Consider the following 17,685-nt stretch of genomic DNA (forward strand, 5'->3'; position numbering starts at 1 on the left):
TCTTCCGTGACCGTTTCTCCAACCAAGATAGAGGACAAGTCTAAGTCTAAGGAGAAACCTAACAACAAGGATGAAGATAAAGAAAAGGAAAAGGATAAGCCTGAGAGAAGTGAGGAGTGTGGGTTGGAACTATCCAGGAAAAGTTCTCTGAATTGGATGGTACTGGTCGGACTGGATCTGAAATCATATCAGAGGTCAAAACTGACAGCTACTTGGCTCGACTCCTTTTCTTCCCCTTGGCCCTGGTTCTCACAGGAAATGGTAAGTCCAAAGCTCCATTCTCTGATTCTGCAAGAAAGGAGATACTCCAGACCAACTTCAGTGGCTGACTCCTCCTCCCTGTTGCAATGAGCAGGATGTTGACAAGATAATGACGGAGTTTCTCAAGACATAGATACAGCTTAGGGTTCTCTCGACCACTGGGAACATACCGAGTATTGGTCCAACCTACCCTTCTCTTAATTCTCTGGTACCAGTCCACCTTCCCCTGGAATCAGTCATGCTGGTTCCATCCTGCACCAAGGAGCCTTCATTGGGGTCAGCAGTCTTAGTTACTTCAACCCCAACAACTTCCCTCTCTCTCTTGACACCAAGGCTTTCAGATCAGGGAGAGACTCAGACTAAAGTGATGGTATGGTGGTTCAAGGGGAGGGATTGACACAGAGGTTAACAGAGCTATCCCTACCTCTCTCACCCTTGGCTCTCAGCAGCTCAGATTAAAAACAGCTTTGGGGGTCGAGGCTCATCAGCACTGAGAGATTACCTTTGTCCTTGGACTGGGGTAGGTTTCAGAGCAGATTGCAGCCTCGGCATTTGAGGGTTTCCCAGGGTCCCAGTTACGCCTAAGGAGAAGGCCCCTTCAGCCAAACTCCAGCAGGATTCTGCCTCTTTTATTTAAATTTATCCTGTCGACAGGGACAGTTGGAACTACAAGCTTTTGAGATTCCATGCTATGTTAGCTTGCAATCTGATTTGGAAACTTCTGATCCTCCACCAGAAATGGCCCACAAAAAACAGACATGTAAGTGAAGCACATAGATTCATCTCCAGGGTGCCTCATGGAAGACACTAATTTGGATGAAGATAAAGGTTCTCCCTGCTTCCCCTCTGAAGATGTCAGTTTTGGTGAATTCCTTGACTTGAAGCAGAGAGGAGGATGGTCTACCCAAGATCTCTCACACATTCCATGCTATATTAACGCCCAGTCTGATTCTAAACCCTCTGATCCATGAACAGAAATGGTCCATAAGAAACAGATTTGCAAGCTGAAGCACATAGATTCATCTCCAGAGTCCTTCACAGAGGAAGTTGATTTATAGGAAAGTGAAGGTTCACTCCACTCGCCCTCTGAAGACAACACCTTTGGTGAATTCCTTGAAAAGATGAAACAGAGAGGGAATGGTCTACCCAAAATCCCTCACCTGATGAGTCAGCATTTTTGGAAGCTATTAGTTCTGACCCATATCATCCTGGGTAGAACCACCCATTGAACCCCTCTTCAATTTCTTGCTGAATGGGCACAGAAGGACCCTGATGTGATGGAGCCCATACCCAAGAAAACAGACAGAATTTTAGCAGCTCCAAAAAAACATAAAACATTGAAGCAAAGGTCCCCTGCTAGATGCTATGGTTGTAACTGCAGTCACAAAAAAGGAATTATCTGAGGAAAATTCCTCCATTAATCCCCCTAACAGGGATTCTAGGGCAATGGACAGGTTTGCGAAATGGGCTTATGCCTCAGCAGCTTTTGCTCTCAGATCGCTGAATTATTTGACTCGTGTTACTAGATTCCAGAGGGATTTGACTAAGGAATTCTCCAAATCCCTTTCTGATGTCTTGCCTGTGGATGTTAAGAAGATGGTGAACTCTTAACTATCTACCCTACAATCAACCTCCAAAGTAGCTATGTTCATAGGTTCATAGGTAGGTACTAGGCTATCTGCCCAAGGGTCTACGTAAGCCTAGCCAACAAGGTTCCCTGGCTTACACCACCCAAGAAAGTTATTTTCCTGTGCCACTGTCAAGCAGAGACACAGAAGTGATCCCTGGAGTGTATTTCCTATTTCCCATCCACTCATCAAGATTTTTCTTGAAGAGTGCTAATGAAGAAATTTGCTTGACATAGATGGGTGACTGATCTCTAACTGCTAATGGCACTTCTAAGGAGGCAGGCACCAGCATCACCATATCCCTTCATGCTGGGATGCATCTTTGTGATGTTGCATAAGGCTTTAAGACATCCTTTTGTAAAAGCCCCCTATGATGGGTCCACACTTTTTGGACGGAAAGTTAAAGACATATTTACCAGGAGTCAGCAGAATGGCAAGACTCTCTCTGCTGTGGGAATCCATTTTTCCTCTCCTCAAAGAGCCTTTTCTTGGAATCAGAGAATGGAGACGATGTGGTTTTAAAACTCACAGAGTTCTTATTATGACTGTCCTAGTGATAAGCCTCCTTGTGGCAGAGGTAGAGGAACTCAAACAGACATCTCCTGGGAGCAGAGCCAGACCGCACAACTAGGGCTTCTATGGTCTTTTTTCACAGAAGCCCTATCAATGCTCCTGAATGGTTGCCCAACTGATGCACTCTGGAAGAAGTTGGGGGGTGTTGTCTTTGTACCCACAAGCCTGGCAAAATGTAACCACAGATTCATGGATGCTAATGATAATTTCCAGAGGCTGTTCAATTCCTTTTTCCCTGCTTCTTTAGAAGAAGAGAAATGTTCCCGATGTTCCACCCAGTCAGTGGGATCCAGCAGCAACAGAAGTTTCAAAGCTTCTAGAAAAAAGTGTCACCCAACTGATCTCCCAAGAATTCAGAGTTACAGTCCCATTATTCTGCCATCTAAAGTTCAAATGGCAGCTATGTAAAACTTCCATACTGGCCATAATGATATTTCTATAGCTTCCCTAAAGATTTCTAAAGCCTTTTTGAGAAGAACTTTTCTTTTACAGCCTCCCATCAGAGACCCAGTTCTCCCTTGGGATATCAGTATTACACTTCAGGCTCTAACTCAACCCCCTTTTGAACCTGTGGCTGCAGTAGATGTAAAGTTCCTGAGCTGAAAAACAATCTGATGTTGTCAATTTTCATTCTGTCCTCGACTGATGGGTTTGGATCCGAGCCTTCAGAGCCAACTCGGCCATTGTAAAAGCTTGTGGCAACATTGAACTCTCAGGCTTCTCCCTTACACAGACTGCACCACTCCCATTGCCTCGGATCTTGTTTGCCGTTTCCAGCAAAAAGACATGGTCCGTTGTTTTCTTGAGCTTGGGTGATAAGTAACCTTTTAAAAACTTACATTTTTCTCTTCAATTACTTATAACCTTTTGTAGATTTTCTGTATACTTGTTCGTTCTCTCCCTTACCCTTCCAGAAAATTTCTGCTTTTTCTTACCTTTTATAATTTGCAATATTTTTCGTTATTATTGTTAGTAACTCCCCTCTTTTATGATTATCATAGTCTTCAGTGCCATTGTTGGTACTTTCTTCCTTTCCTTTCCTTCCTTTCATTAAAAAAAAAGTATTTTGTGTTAAAGATTGTAATTCTGTGGACATTACTGCTTTTGTAGTTGTACTTTCCTTCTTTGGTGATTGCTGACAAAGAGAAGAGCTTGACTGGGTTCAAAAAATATATGAAATGCAGTCAGAAGATCCCTATGTCTGACTCGCATACCTTGTGTTTTTTGCTTGGGACCTCCCACCTCCTCTAGGTCCTCAGAAAGATCAACAACAAGAACTTTGGATCCTATTGCATTTTTGGAGCATTCAAAGAAGAATCAAAAATGATTGGATCCAACCCTTCTGTCAGATTCGTCTAAGTCCAAATATAAGCCCCTAGAATCAACGGCTTCTTCAGATCTGCAGTCTCTGACAAGTAAAGATTCATCAGATCCAAGAACCTGAGATCATATGCCTATTCTGCCTAGGATGAGATACTCTCCTTTGATGGACCTGGTTCCATCTAGAGTGCCTTCTCCCTTTTTAGAAAGACCAAAGTCTCTATCAGCTCTATCCACCCATTCCTCCAAAAGTCTCACCAAAGAAAAAGTAGAGAGGCTAGTGAGAAAGATCCTCTTGGTGCAGAGCCAGTCTGCCCCTTCCTCGGCTCCTACCCCATCGGGTCGGGAAGTCCATGCATCCACTACTCCTCCTCTACCGATTCTTGTTTGACTCCTATCCAGGTTTCAGAGCCTTTACATTCAAATCATCCAGCACCACCTCTTTCAGATCGGAAGATTCTGACATCCCCAGATCTGAGACTTGCTCTGAGTTCTTTGGTTGAATCGGAGCTGATTCTACTCCATCGGGTCTAAGGTGCTGCAGTCAACTTGAAGGTTTTTTGGAGCCATCTCTGCATCTCAGAGCCTTGCCAATGGTCAGTTCAAGTCCAGTTTTGGCCTCCAGGCAGCTGTACTTGGAGCAGGGCAGGATTAGGGATCCATATCCATATCCTGGGACAGTCTGCCTTCAGGATTTTGGAGAGATCTCTGTCTGCACCTCAGACCCAGGTGATGCCTTCCCCTTCAGATTCTATATCTTCTTCTGTTCCACCTCTGCACTTAGAGCCTCAGCTATCCTCTTTACAGGGGCAGCCAATACCAAAACCCCAGGCTTATCTCCTACTCTTCTGATACCTCCCTGGAGTACCCCATTGAGGAGATCCCTAAGAAAAAGAAATGCAAGGGGAAGCATATCCATTCCCCTGCATCAGTCACTGTAGACACAGACTTTGATAAGGGCAAAGTGTCCAGACCACCTGAGAATGTCTCATTCAGAGACATCTTTGAGATCCTGAAACAGGAAGGTGGTTGGAAGTCCAGCAACCCTTTGTCAGAGGAATCTGTACTACTGGAGGCTTTTAGTACTGGCCTATCTACTACGTGAGTGGTCCTGCCTGCTGGTGAGCTTCTGGAGTTGGTCTTGCAACAGGCATAGAAGGAACCTGACTCCATTGAGCCCATTCTCAAGAAGCCAGATAAAATTATGACATACAGAGTCTAAACAGTTTTGGTCAAACAGGTCCACCTGTTGATGGTATGGTCATGGTGGTGGCCACTAGAAAATAAATTGCTGACGAAAGTACCTCTGTCCATCCTCCTGACAAGGAGTCATGGGCATTGGACAGATTTGGGAAGCATATCATGTTGGTGGCCACGAGAAAGGAACTTACTGATGAAAGTACCTCTGTCCATCCTCCTGACAAGGAGCCATCAGTTATGGACAGATTTGGGAAGCATGTCTATGCTTCAGCAACCTTTGCCTTAAGGTCTCTGAATTACTTTGTACATTTTACTAGACTTCAGAAGGATCTGATTAAGGAACTTTCAGGTATTCTCAAAGGAACCGTGTCTGAAGAGGTGAAAGATTCCATCACTTCTCAGCTGGTGACCCTACAATGAATTTGTAACTTGCCCATGAGGCTTATCTCTAATGTGGCAAAAGGAACCTCAAGAGCAGTGGGTTCAGGCATAGCTATTAGAAGACACACCTGGATGTGTTTGTGTGATTTTGCGGAGCCTTATAAGTCTATGTTCATCAATGCTCCCTTTGACAGCACCTTTCTTTTTGACCCCAAAGTAAAAGATACATTGTCCAGGTGAGAGAAGGATGGAAAGACCCTTTCTGCCATGGACGTATGTTTTTCAACTCCCCAAAGATCCTTTTTGAGGAATCATTGAGGTGGTGGAATGATGTGGTTCATAAAATCACAAGGCTCTTTCCAGGACACACTTGGAGGATCTTCCCCTAGAGGCAGAGGGGGGAGTTCAAAAGGTAGGCATTGCCCTAGTGGCAGGGGAGGCCCGCATCATCAGGGGTCCAGAGAATGTTTCTTTGACAAACCCTTCCAGTGCTTCTGAAAGGAGGCACAATTGTCCCCCTCTGGTGGCAATCAGGGTCATTTGTCCCTGCACCAGAGAGCCTGGCTAGAAATAACAAAAGACACTTGGGTGCAGAGGATAATATCCAGAGGTTATATAATTCCATTTTCCCTTTGTCCTCTAAATCCCAGGAAAATACCCGATGTTTCACCCAGTCAGAGGGAACAAGCAGTCATTCAAATACAAAAGCTTCTAAACAAAAGAGTCATCCAAGAGGTCCCCCCAGAACAGAAATGATCCGGAACATACTCAAAAATCTTTTTAGTGCCAAAGAAATCAAGGGACTGGAAACCAGTTCTGGATCTCAGCAGTCTGAACAACTTTGTTCAGAAGACAAAGTTTCAGATGGTCATGATTCAATCTATTTTTCCATTTATGGAGAAAGATGACTGGGTATGCTTAATAGATCTCCAGGATACATGCTGTCATACAAAAATGAATAGATGATCCAGGAAATTCTTATGCTTCTGGCTAGGGGCCAGTCATTGCCAGTTTGGAGCACTGCCCTTTGGTCTCACCACAGTCCCCAGGATATTCACCAGATGTATGGCAGTGGTAGCAGCTCACTTGAGACTACACAGATTCTGGGTTTTTCTTTATTTAGATGGCTGGCTCATCTCCACCCTGACCACGCATCAACTCATCATGACAAGAGAAAAAGTAATCCAGATTTGTGCTCAGTTAGGCATAACCATAAAATTTGATGTTGTCTCTTTCATTCCTCCTTATGGTTAGGTTATGGATCTGATCCTCGGATCCAACTTGGCCAAATTTTTTACAGACTAAGATCCATGTTTTGAGCTCCTCCCACTTCCCATAATGCACTGTCCTCTGTCTAACTCCTTCAGATCTCATTTGCTGTCAACAGTGACAGGTGGTTTTGTGAGTCTCAAGCCTTTGGTAGCTTTTTTGACTGTAGGGTTGTTACTTTCTCTTCCAGATCTTCAGATAAGTGTTTTTTGTTTCATTTCAATCCCCTCGCTTAGTAGTAGTGCAAGGTTAAGGTCTTTCTTTTTCTCTTCCTTGGTCAACAGTTGGGCTTTGTCCACACTTTCTCTTCTCCTCTTCCAGCATTGGTTTGTGGGCTTAATTTTTCCCCGTTGTTGTTGTTTTTATTGTTAAAAAAAGTAGTAGGTAGAAATGTATATAGTTGTTGTTTAGCTAATTTTGATTAGGCCTGCTATTTAGTGATACCGTGCCTTTGCTGTGATTTCACCATGTACTGTTTTTGGTGGTTTCCTTGTTGTGCTTGCTGTTAACATGTCAGATAAAACTGCCAGTTTCAATAGGTGCTTGAATGCAGTCGAAAATTTCCACATTTGGATGCACATACTTTGTGTGTTTATTGCCTTGGCCCTGCACATTTGTGGTCAGCTTGCTCCCTTTGGGAGGGCTTCAATCCTAGGGCTATCACTGACTGCAAAAATAAGTTAATTCCTAAAGACATCTTGCCCAAGTTCCTCTCTAGGGGCTCAAACCCCCTCCAAGAGTGTGGTAGGGTCTTCTGACTCCAAGAAGCACCTTCACAAGTCCTTGAAGGCATCTTCATAGCCACCATCCAAAACTCAGAGACCTTCGGATCAGATGGGCTCAGATCTTAGACCCATATCTGCTCCAGTGGACCTGAAGTACTCTTTGGATTCATCTGTTACTTACCTAATCCTCAGTTCTCTGGCAGCTACTCCTTCCACCTTGGATCCAGAGCCTACAGATATGATTAGCTAGGGGTCCCTTACTGGTGCTGGGCATTGAGGTTGCTGCTTCCCTCGGACTGCAGCAGACACCCATTAGGCACTCCAGGCCCCCATCAATGGTTCTTCCAGGTCTTCTAGGAGCCTTTCAGAGGTTGATGTGGACAGGATGATCAGGAAGTTTTTCAACACTCAGATCCAGTTAGAGGCCTTCTCATCTCTGTCCCCCCTGGGATCTGTGAGTGATTCCCTCAAGCTCAGTCTCCTTCTCCAAATCTGTCCCTTGGTATTAGAGTTTCAGCATCGTAGCCAACTGAGAGAGCCAGGATTGGGTATGAGCAGCTACCCTTCCTCCACTCTGACCCTCGCCCTCACTTCCTCTGCTCAGATGTCGTCAGATTGCAGGGGATCTTGGATCTAGGATGGTCTAGTCAGATCCAAGGGGAGGGCTTTAGCTCTAACTTACAACTTTTCCTCTCAGTGCTTCTGCACTGGACAGCTTGGGTGTGATTCTACCTGGAACGCAGGGCTCTGGGATTCTTGCCCTTTCTTCTTCAGTAGCCTTGGCTCCTGTGGAACTGGGGAGAGATTCCCCTGGTCCCACTGCATTCCATGTTGTGGAAAGGGTCTTCTCTGTTCATAGGAATCCAGTCTCTTTGAGCTATGACCCTTTCTGTTGATTCCCCTTGGATCAGAGACTTGAACCTGTCATGCCTGCCCAGAGTCAGCCTGTCCAGACTAGCCTCCAAACTCTTCCCCAAGAGGGAATCCCCTCTTTTTCCAAGACCTCCCATGAACATCCCACAGAGGAGATTTCTCATAACAGGATGTGCAGAAGGAGGCATATTGACTCCCCTTCAGAGTCCATCACTGAGGACACTGATTTTGATAAAGAGGAAGGATTCCCCCTGGTCACCACTGGAAGATTTCTCCTTTGGAGACATTTTAGAGATCCTGAGGCAGAGAGGTGGTTGGTTAGCCCAACCTCCTTCCTGAGAAGAGTCCATGTTTTTGGAAGATTTTCGTACAGGCCCATCTACATCCTGGGTGGTCCCCCCCCCCCGGTAGACAAGCTCATAGATTTGGTGTCCCATTGGGCCTGGAGGGAGCCAGACCCTATTGAACCAATTCATAAATGTCTGGATAAGTTTTTATCTCCTCCTAAGGCTATACTATATTGGACCAAGGATATACCAATTGATGCCATGGTTGTGGCAGAACCTACCAAAGGAGAGCTAGCTGAACAGGGCTCCACCATCCATCTGCTAAACAGGGAGTCCAGAGCAATGGACAGGTTTGGTAAGTGCATTTACATCTCTGCCACTTTTGTGCTGAGAGCATTAAACTACCTGGCACACTTTACTCGATTGCAGAGGAAACTAGTGAAGGAACTCTTAGACTCTCTGGCTTAGATCATGTTGACAGAGGACTTCAAGAAGGTCTCCCCCTGACTGACAACTCTTTCATATTTGGCCAACTCTTCCATGAGGTTTATCTCCCACTCCATGGAGGGTGCCTCTTGGGCAGCTGGCTCAGGCATTGCTATTCATAGACATACCTGGATGAGACTTTGTGATTTTGCAGAACCCTTTAAGGCATCCTTTGTCAGTGCTCTATTTGATGGGTCCTCCCTTTTTGGACCATCTGTCAAAAAGACCCTAGCCCACAGTGAGCAGGAAGAGAAGACATTGTCTGCCATTGGGGTCAAGTTTCCAACTCCTCAGCTCTCATTTTCTAGAAACCAGTGCAATGGGAAAAAAAACTGGTTCCGTAAATTTCCAGGGTTTTCCCAGGATCAGAGTGGGGATCCCTCTTCCAGAGGCAGAGGGAAAGGTTTCGGTGGGATATGCTGCCCCAGTGGCAGAGGGGGGCTTGTAGAATCAAGGTTTCAGGGAACCTTTCTGTGAGAGGCCCTATCAGTGATTCTGAAGCACTGCCTGACTTGCTCATCTCTGGAGGCAGGTGGGGGTCATTTTTCTCTGTATCCTACCCCCTGGACTGGGATAATGCAAAAGAAATGGGTGCTAAAGATTATATCCAGAGGTTTTTATATCCCCTTTCTACTTCCTCCACCAGAGAGAGATCAAAGTGACTCTCCAACATTCCACCCAGTTAAAGGGAGTATGCAGTAGCATAAATTCTAAATCTAATGCAAAAAAAAAGAGTCATCCAACAGGTCCCGACTGAACAAAGAGGATTCAGAACTTACTCTTGCTTCTTTTTAGTGCCGAAGAAAATTTAGGACCTGTGATCCATTTTGGATCTAAACAAATTGAATTTTCTCATAAAGATGGCAAACTTCTGAATGGTGATGGGCCAGTCCATTCTGCCACTGTTGTGTAAGGATGATTGGATGTGCTCAGTGGACTTAAAGCACGCGTACTTTCACAACAAAATAGACAGACACTCCATAAGTCATTGTACCTCTGGCTGGGAGCCAATAACTTCCATTTCAGAGCTCTGCCCTTTGGAATCACCACAGCCCTCAGTGTGTTTACCAAATGCATGGTGGTAGTTGCAGCTCACCTGAGACTGCAAGGATTTCTGGTGTTTACATATCTGGATGACTGGGTCTTTACTGACCCAACCCAGCATCAACTCCTCCAGGCCAGGTATCTCTTCTTCAACCTTGCTAACCATCTGGGCATCACCATAAACCTGACAAAGTCAAAACCACCCCCAGTTCAGAGTTTAGAATTTATCTGAGCATCCTTGCAAGCAGTGAACCAGATTGCAACTCTACCCACTCATCGTGTTCAGTTTTTGAGAGATCATGTTCAAGCCATTTTAAACCGGTCTTCCCCACCAGCACGGCTAATACTTCAGAATTTCAGATCTGTGGCAGCTGCCATTCCCTTAGTCCTTCAAGAGAGGTATTTTATTCAAGTACTTCAATGGACTCTGGCTACTCATTGGTGTTTTCTCTACCAACCTTTATCTGTTCCTATCAAATTGACTTCAGTTTGCAGAAAGCATCTCCAATGGTGGTTGCTGTCAGATGACTAGATGATTGGCAGACCTTTCCTCCTTCTGTCTCCCTCAGCCACGGTGACCATGGATGCTTCCCAGTTGGTGTGGGGGGGGGGGGTTCAAGGGAAAGATGGTCCAACACATGTAGTCCCATGTAAAGACCAGGTTGCATATCAATGTTCTGGAGACAAGAGCAGTCCTCCCCACATTGCAAGCTTTTCAGGATGTTGTCCCTCTAGAACTATTGAAATTCATACAGACAACATGTCAGTGGTGTGGTACATCAACGAACAAGGCAGAACCCATTCTTACCCATTGTGCAGAGGCCATGAGGGTCTGGGAAGGGGTGATGTCTTCTGACTGTTTTCTACTTGCACTCACATATTGGGGAAATCCAATGTCCTGATGGACATCCCAGCAGGCCCATTCTGACCTCTTTCAAGTGGTCCCTCAACTAATCAGTAGTGAACTTGATTTTCAGCCACTATGGCCAACCTTGCTGTGACCTGTTTGCATCCCCCCAGAACAACAAGTGTAGCAACTGCTTTTCTCTGATCCCCCTTTGGGGGAGTCCCCAAGGGATGCTTTAGTTCATGTTTGGCCCCCCACTCTCCTCTACGCTTATCCCCCTGTATCTTTGATCCCAAAGTTTCTTCAGAAAGCAAAATATCTGAAGTCCGCCGTAATCCTCATTGCCCCCTATTGGCCTTGTCAGATTTGGTTCCCCTTCCTCTTGTCTCACATGAAATATCCTCCATGGATACTGGAATCCAAACAGGACCTCTTTTTTCACCTGATAGAGGGTTTTCACCCCAGTCTGATATCAACTGACCACTTGGTTTCTCCACTTCCAGTGTTGTTCGAAGGTCCAAGCTGGCTTCCCCTGTCCGAGACATTATTTTAGCCTCCATGAAATTAAAAAAAAAAGGTCCAAATTTTTCAAATATCAGTGCACTTTATTTTAACACATAACAAAGCTTTTGAGCCTAACAGACTCTTTATCAATGCAAGTTAAAATAGAATAGGTTTAATACAATTAAAAACTGGTGCGTATCTAAAATAACGTATCCACTTATATTCTGTACATTCTGTTTTATTTATGATCTCACCTCTGCTACTATTTATAAATACTTGCTGGAGCACTCTAAACTTAAACACATGCCTGTCATCACACTGTGCTATATGTTTATTTAAGGCATTAGTGTGTACTTTTCTACTAATCTCTGAGAGATGTGAAGAAATCTGATGCTTTAGTTTTTGATTTGTTTTCCGTATATAGAAAGAGTTACATGCCTCACAATTGACAAGATATACTATATAAATCAAAAACTAAAGAATCAGATTTCTTCTGAAGCTGAAACAGAATTTTATTTGAAAGTTCTTATTGCATATTTTGACTGGGCTGTGTAATTAAAAAAGAAATTATGTCTTACTATAATGTTCCATTTCTGTTGTCAATCTTCATCTATTCTTGACTCTTGGGTGTCGGTTCCGATCCTTGGAACAGGTCTGGCCATTATACAGCTCACACCAGCCAAAAGTCTCTCGAGCTAATACTCTACCCACAATGCCCCTCTCCATTTACCTCAGACTGAGTTTGTAGACTTACAGAAAGCCAGAAGAACCATGAGCAAATATGAAGAAGCCATATCCAAGGTGAACCCTAACAATGCACCCAGGGCAAAAGTTCACTCCTCCAGGAATTCACAGGAGGGGGAAGGAGGGTGGGATGCCAAGAATAGATGAAGATCGATAACACAGATGGAATGCTATGGTAAGAACATATCTTCTTTATCTGATGTTGTCAATCTTCATTTGTTCTTGACTCTTGGGACAGAGTCCCCATCTACTTAGATCCCAGGTGGCCCTACGGAAGGATATTCCTGAGAACCATAGAACCAAAGGAAGCTGTTCCCCTGGAGACCAGATCCAGTTTGTAATGAGTGATAAAGGTATGTGGATATTTCATTCATGGAAGCCTTGGAATGGAAAAGAGCTGAAGTGGCCATTGATCTGGTGGAATGCACTCTCACTGGCACAGGTAACTTGAGATTATTTTTATTACTGTATATATGTAAGTAATACAATCTCTTAGCCATTTTGACAAGGTAACTTTGGAAATGGACTTCCTTAAAGTTGGGCTCGAAAAGGATACAAACAAGTGTTTGGATTTTCTAAATTATTTAGTTCTGTTCAGATAGAAATGTAGGAAATATTTGCCTTTGTTAGAAAAATTTGGGAAGAAAACAGGCAAGTCTGTGGTTTGATTAATGTTGGACTCTGAGACTACCTTTGGAAGAAAGGATGAATTGTTTCTGAGTGAAACTCTATCCTTGTGGAGAATTAAGTAAGAAGATTTTTAGCATAAAACCTGTATCTCAGAAACGCATCTTGCAGAAGTTATAGCAATGAGGAAAAGTGTTTTCTATGAAAGAAACTTTAGGTCACGTTGCTGCTGGCTGAAAAGGAGAAAGCACCAGAGACTGAAGAACAATGGCCAGATCTCATGGGGTAGAGGGTATTTAAATGGAGGCTTCAAGTGCAGAGTTCCTTTGAGGAATACTTTACATAGTCTATGAGAACTTAGAGGAAGGTCCCCAAAACCATTATGGAAATTAGAAATAGCAGCTAATTGGACTTTAACTGTAGAGAGGCCCCTTGAGCAAAATGGATGATTAGAAATTCTTTTCCTACCGGAGTGGAGAAAGGATAGAGATCATTATCATAAGCCCAATTTGAAAATCTCCTCCACTTACTAAGGTAGAATTTCCTGGTGGATGGTCTATGGGAAGCGAGCAGAATTTTCCGCACTGGGGTAGGTATGTCATTATGCCTGGCAACTAGCAGAATTGGAGAAACCAAGCTGTCAGCTTGAGATTTTGAAGGTTGAGGTGCACCAGTTCATGAGGGTGAGAGAGCAGGTCTGGAATTGTGTCCAGAATCCATGGATGGTGAACTAGATGAGGCAATAGGAAGGGGAACCAAATTTGTTGAGGCCAATAGGGTGCAATGCGGATCACTTTGCTTCTCAGCCTGGCTGTTTTCTTGAGAAAAAGTGGAATTAGAGGGAAGGGGGAAAGGCATAGAGGAGGCCCAGTGACCAATCGAGGAGAAGAGCATCTCTCAGTGACTCCCCCTCAGGGGATCAGGGTAAAGTAGGTTCTGCACTTGTTGTTTTGGGGTGATGCAAAAAGGTCACAGCAAGCCTGGCCCAGTGACATAAAATCCTCCTCGCTATCTTGGGATTGAGAGACCACTCATGAGGCAGTAGAATGCAATTGCTCAGCTTATCCGCTATCACATTTGAACTCCTCGGGATGTGCATTTCTGTCAGAAAGTGGTTGGAGGAAATAGCCCATTGCCACACTCTTTGGGCTTCTCAACACAGGGGTAGGACTTGGTTCCCCCTTGTTTGTTGATGTAATAGACTACAGACATGTCTGATTGGATTACAAATGTCCCTAGGGGGAGGACAGATTGAAAGGCTTGCAATGCTGGAAGCACTGCCCTCAACTCCAGGATATTGATATGCAGATTGGCCTCTATCGGAAACCAAGTGCGCTGGACTGTACTTCCCAGATAATGCCCACCACCCCATCTGGGAGGCATCCGTGGTCACTATGGCCTTGGGTTGAGGAGGGACAAATGGATGGCCTAATAGGATTTCCTTGTATTCCATCCACCAGGCTAGGTCTTTTTTGCAGCAACTGGTGAGTAATATGGAGTACATCATTGGCTGGGTTAGAATAGACCACTGTGATGCTAGAAGCCATTGTAGCAGGTGCATGTGGAACCTCGCTAAAAGAACTAGAGTGATAGTTGCTGCCATGGACCCCAACGCTTGAAGGACTAGTAGTGCTGGAACTTTGGTTTTGCAAAAGAATAGTATGTACTTGGGATTTTATCTTTTGTCATCTGTGCTGGGGATGGGAGGCTGCACAACAAATGGGTGTTCAGATGAGCTCCAATGAATTCTAAATCTTGAGAGGGGCTTAGCTGAGATTTTGTTTGTGATTCCCAAGCTCAGGAACAAATGCAAAATTAACTCTGCTGCTTGAAGTAGTAGATGCCTGGTAGGAGCGGTGATGAGCCAGTCATCTAGATATGGAAACACCCAGAATCTGTGCAGTCTCAAGTGAGCTGTCACTGTTGCCATACATTTGGGAACACCCTGGGGGCTGTGATGAGACCAAAGTACAGTGCCCTGAACTGAAAATGACTGGCTCCTAGCCAAAATCAGCAAAACCTTCTGGAACGCTTGTCCATTTTTATGTGGTAGTACGCGTCTTGAAGGTCTATACAGCACATCCAATTGTTTTCCTCAAAAAGGGGAGTACAGATTGAACCATGAGCATCCAGAATTTGGACTGTTGAACAAATTTGTTTAGAATGCTGAGATCCAGTATAAGTTTCCAGTCCCCTGTCTTTTTTGGCACTAAAAAGAACCTTGAGTGAAATCTGGATCCTATCTGGTCTGATGGGTCTTCTTGGATTACTCTTTTTTCTAGCAAGGCTGCTTGGTCTCTCTGATTGGGTGGAACATCAGGGAGACTTGCAAGAAATCTGGAATAAAGGGTGAAGTGGATATAATAACCTCTGGTAATAATTCTCTGCACCCAAACATCTATGGTTATCTGTCTCCAGACTTTTGTATGCAGAGAAAAATCTTCCCCCAATCATTTCCAGAGATAAGCAATTGAACCCCCTTTCAGGAGTACTGGTAGGGCTGGCAGAGAAAGTGTCTCTGGACCCCCCGATTCTGTGGACCACCTCTGCCTTGGGGTTGGTGTCTTCCATGAAAGCTCCCCCTCTACCCTGTGTCTTGGAAAGACCTTGGGACTTTTTGAACCACATCTTCCCACTCCTTTAATTCCTAGCGTAGGATCATTGTGGTGGGAAAAATGTATGCCCACAGCAGATAGGGTCTTCCCATCCTTCTCAAACCTGGCTAGAGTTTCTTTGACTTTGGGGATGAACAAAGAAGATGCATCAAAGGGAGCATTGACAAAAAAAGACTTGAATGGCTCCGCAAACTCACACAGGCACACCCAAGCGTGTCATTTAATAACAGCACTTGAACCAGCTGACCTGATGGTCCTTTCGGCTGCATGTGAAATGAGCCTCATGGACAAGTATCCAGGGTAGCTAACTGAGAGGCCACTTTTTCATGGACCTTATCAGATACAGCTTCTGCTAGGGTGTCTGATCAGACCCCCCCTGGGGCCTAGTAAAGTGTGCCAGAAAATTCAAGGACCTTTAAGGTGAAGGTCAATGATGCATAGACCCACTTTCCAAATCTGTCCATTGCTCTAGACTGTCGGTTATGGGGATGAATAGAGGAATTCTCCTCAGCTAGTTCCTTTTTGGTGGCTTCCACCACCATGATATCTACTGCTAGCCCATTAGCACAATGGAGAAAACATCCCTGCTTCAGGAGGGAGAGGGGGTTGGGAAGAAGAAGAAGAAAGACCCCTAGCCATGAGGAGCTGGTCCACCAATCTCACCACAATGATTTCTGTGAGATTCCTGGAGGAACAAACAGACAATCCAGAGAGGGATTCTGGCCTTTCTATAAAGGGACTGGGAAGTTGACCAAAGAAGGGGTCAGTGGAAGGGGAATAGTTTGTCTTGGGTGTATATAGAGGATCAATTTTTGACACTGAAGAGGGGGGTATGACCTGTTGTGGTGCAGAAGGAGATTTCAGCACTGACGTGGAAACTAAAGAAGCCAGTGCCAATGCCATTGCTGGTGTATGAGCCAGTGTGTTGCTGGAGTCGGTGCCTAAGGGGCAGAAGTGACCGGTGCCAAAGAAGGAATCAGTTCAGAGAGCTTTGGAACCTTAGTTCTTGGTTCCAAGGAGGAACCAACAGAAGGCAACTTTTGTTTTCTTTTTGTCAGTGCCAATGAAGACATTGGCACAGAGAGACTAGTTTTGAAACCAGAGGCCTTAGGAAACTTGTCGACCTTGAATAAAGCTTCGTCAAAGGGGAATTTAAGAAGTCCTTTAAGAATAAGCTTATACTGACATTCTACCAAGGCCATAGTACTGAAGGCCTGGCAGACAGAGGAGTCTATGTCTAAATGAGGAGCACCTAGACAATAAACGCAAGCCGAATGTCCGTCAGAGTTAGGCATTTTTCAGCCACAGTCCTAGCACTACTTAAATCCAGCTGTTCCTTTGGACTTATCTGCCATGTTGTCAAGTGGCAGAGAAGAAGATCAACAATCACACCACACACACATACACACACGCACACACGCACACACGCACACATACACACACACACACACACACACACACACACACACACACACACACACACAAGGGTAGATTGGAAAGGAGGAAGTTCTACCAAAAACGATAAAGAGAAAAGGAGAGAGGAAAGACTACCAACGATGATAGGGAAAAGAATACCAATGGGTATGGAAATGCACTCACAAGTGAAAAAGGTGGATAGAGAAAAGAAGAATATTAAGGCTTTATAGGAAAAAAGGCAGAAAGACTAAAATATTTTAAATATTACTTAGCTGTGAGAGGAGGTTTGGATGATGCGTCTTGCTATAAGAGTGGCAAATGAGATGTAGGGTAAATGGGAGAGGGGAATTGTGGGTATAGTATTAGCTTGAGAGATTTTTGGCTGGCACAAGCTTTATAATGGCTGGACTGGTTCTGAGGATCGGAACTGACACCCAGGAGTCAAGAATAGATGAAGATTGACAACATCAGGTCATATGTTTTTATATATGGTTTTAAATGTTTTGTATTTCCTATAGATATTGTAGAGAAGTGTGTTTGTTTAAATTGTTATTCATGTAGGTTTTAAAGTTGAATAGTGCTGCAGAATGTTGTTGCCATTTATCTGTTAGTTGACTAATTGACTGATTGATTGTGTAATTAAGGGGCTGGCTTAAAGTATAAAAGAAGCAATGATTCTCATCTTTTAACTTGCATTGATAAAGAGTCTGTTGGGCTCGAAAGCTTTGCATGTGTTAAAAAATGGACCTTTGGTTTTTCTTTTGTTGGATCTCATTTTTACCAGTTTGGCCTATTTAGTTGCCTCACACTGGTGTTTTTTTTTCTTTTGGTAACATTATTTTAGCTTCACAGAAACCAGCCACCAAGAAAATTTATGGTAGTAAA

General features: G+C 44.3%; 1 protein-coding gene across 1 annotated transcript in view; it reads left to right on the top strand.

Moving 5' to 3' along the window:
- Nucleotides 1–17,685, top strand: part of LOC122798682 — a 1,155,618-nt gene that overhangs the window by 870,446 nt on the left and 267,487 nt on the right. The window lies entirely within an intron of this gene.

The sequence above is a fragment of the Protopterus annectens genome, chromosome 3.part1 (genome assembly GCF_019279795.1).
Source record: "Protopterus annectens isolate FY-2018-M chromosome 3.part1, PAN1.0, whole genome shotgun sequence".
In the NCBI taxonomy this organism is placed as follows: Eukaryota; Metazoa; Chordata; order Ceratodontiformes; family Protopteridae; genus Protopterus; species Protopterus annectens.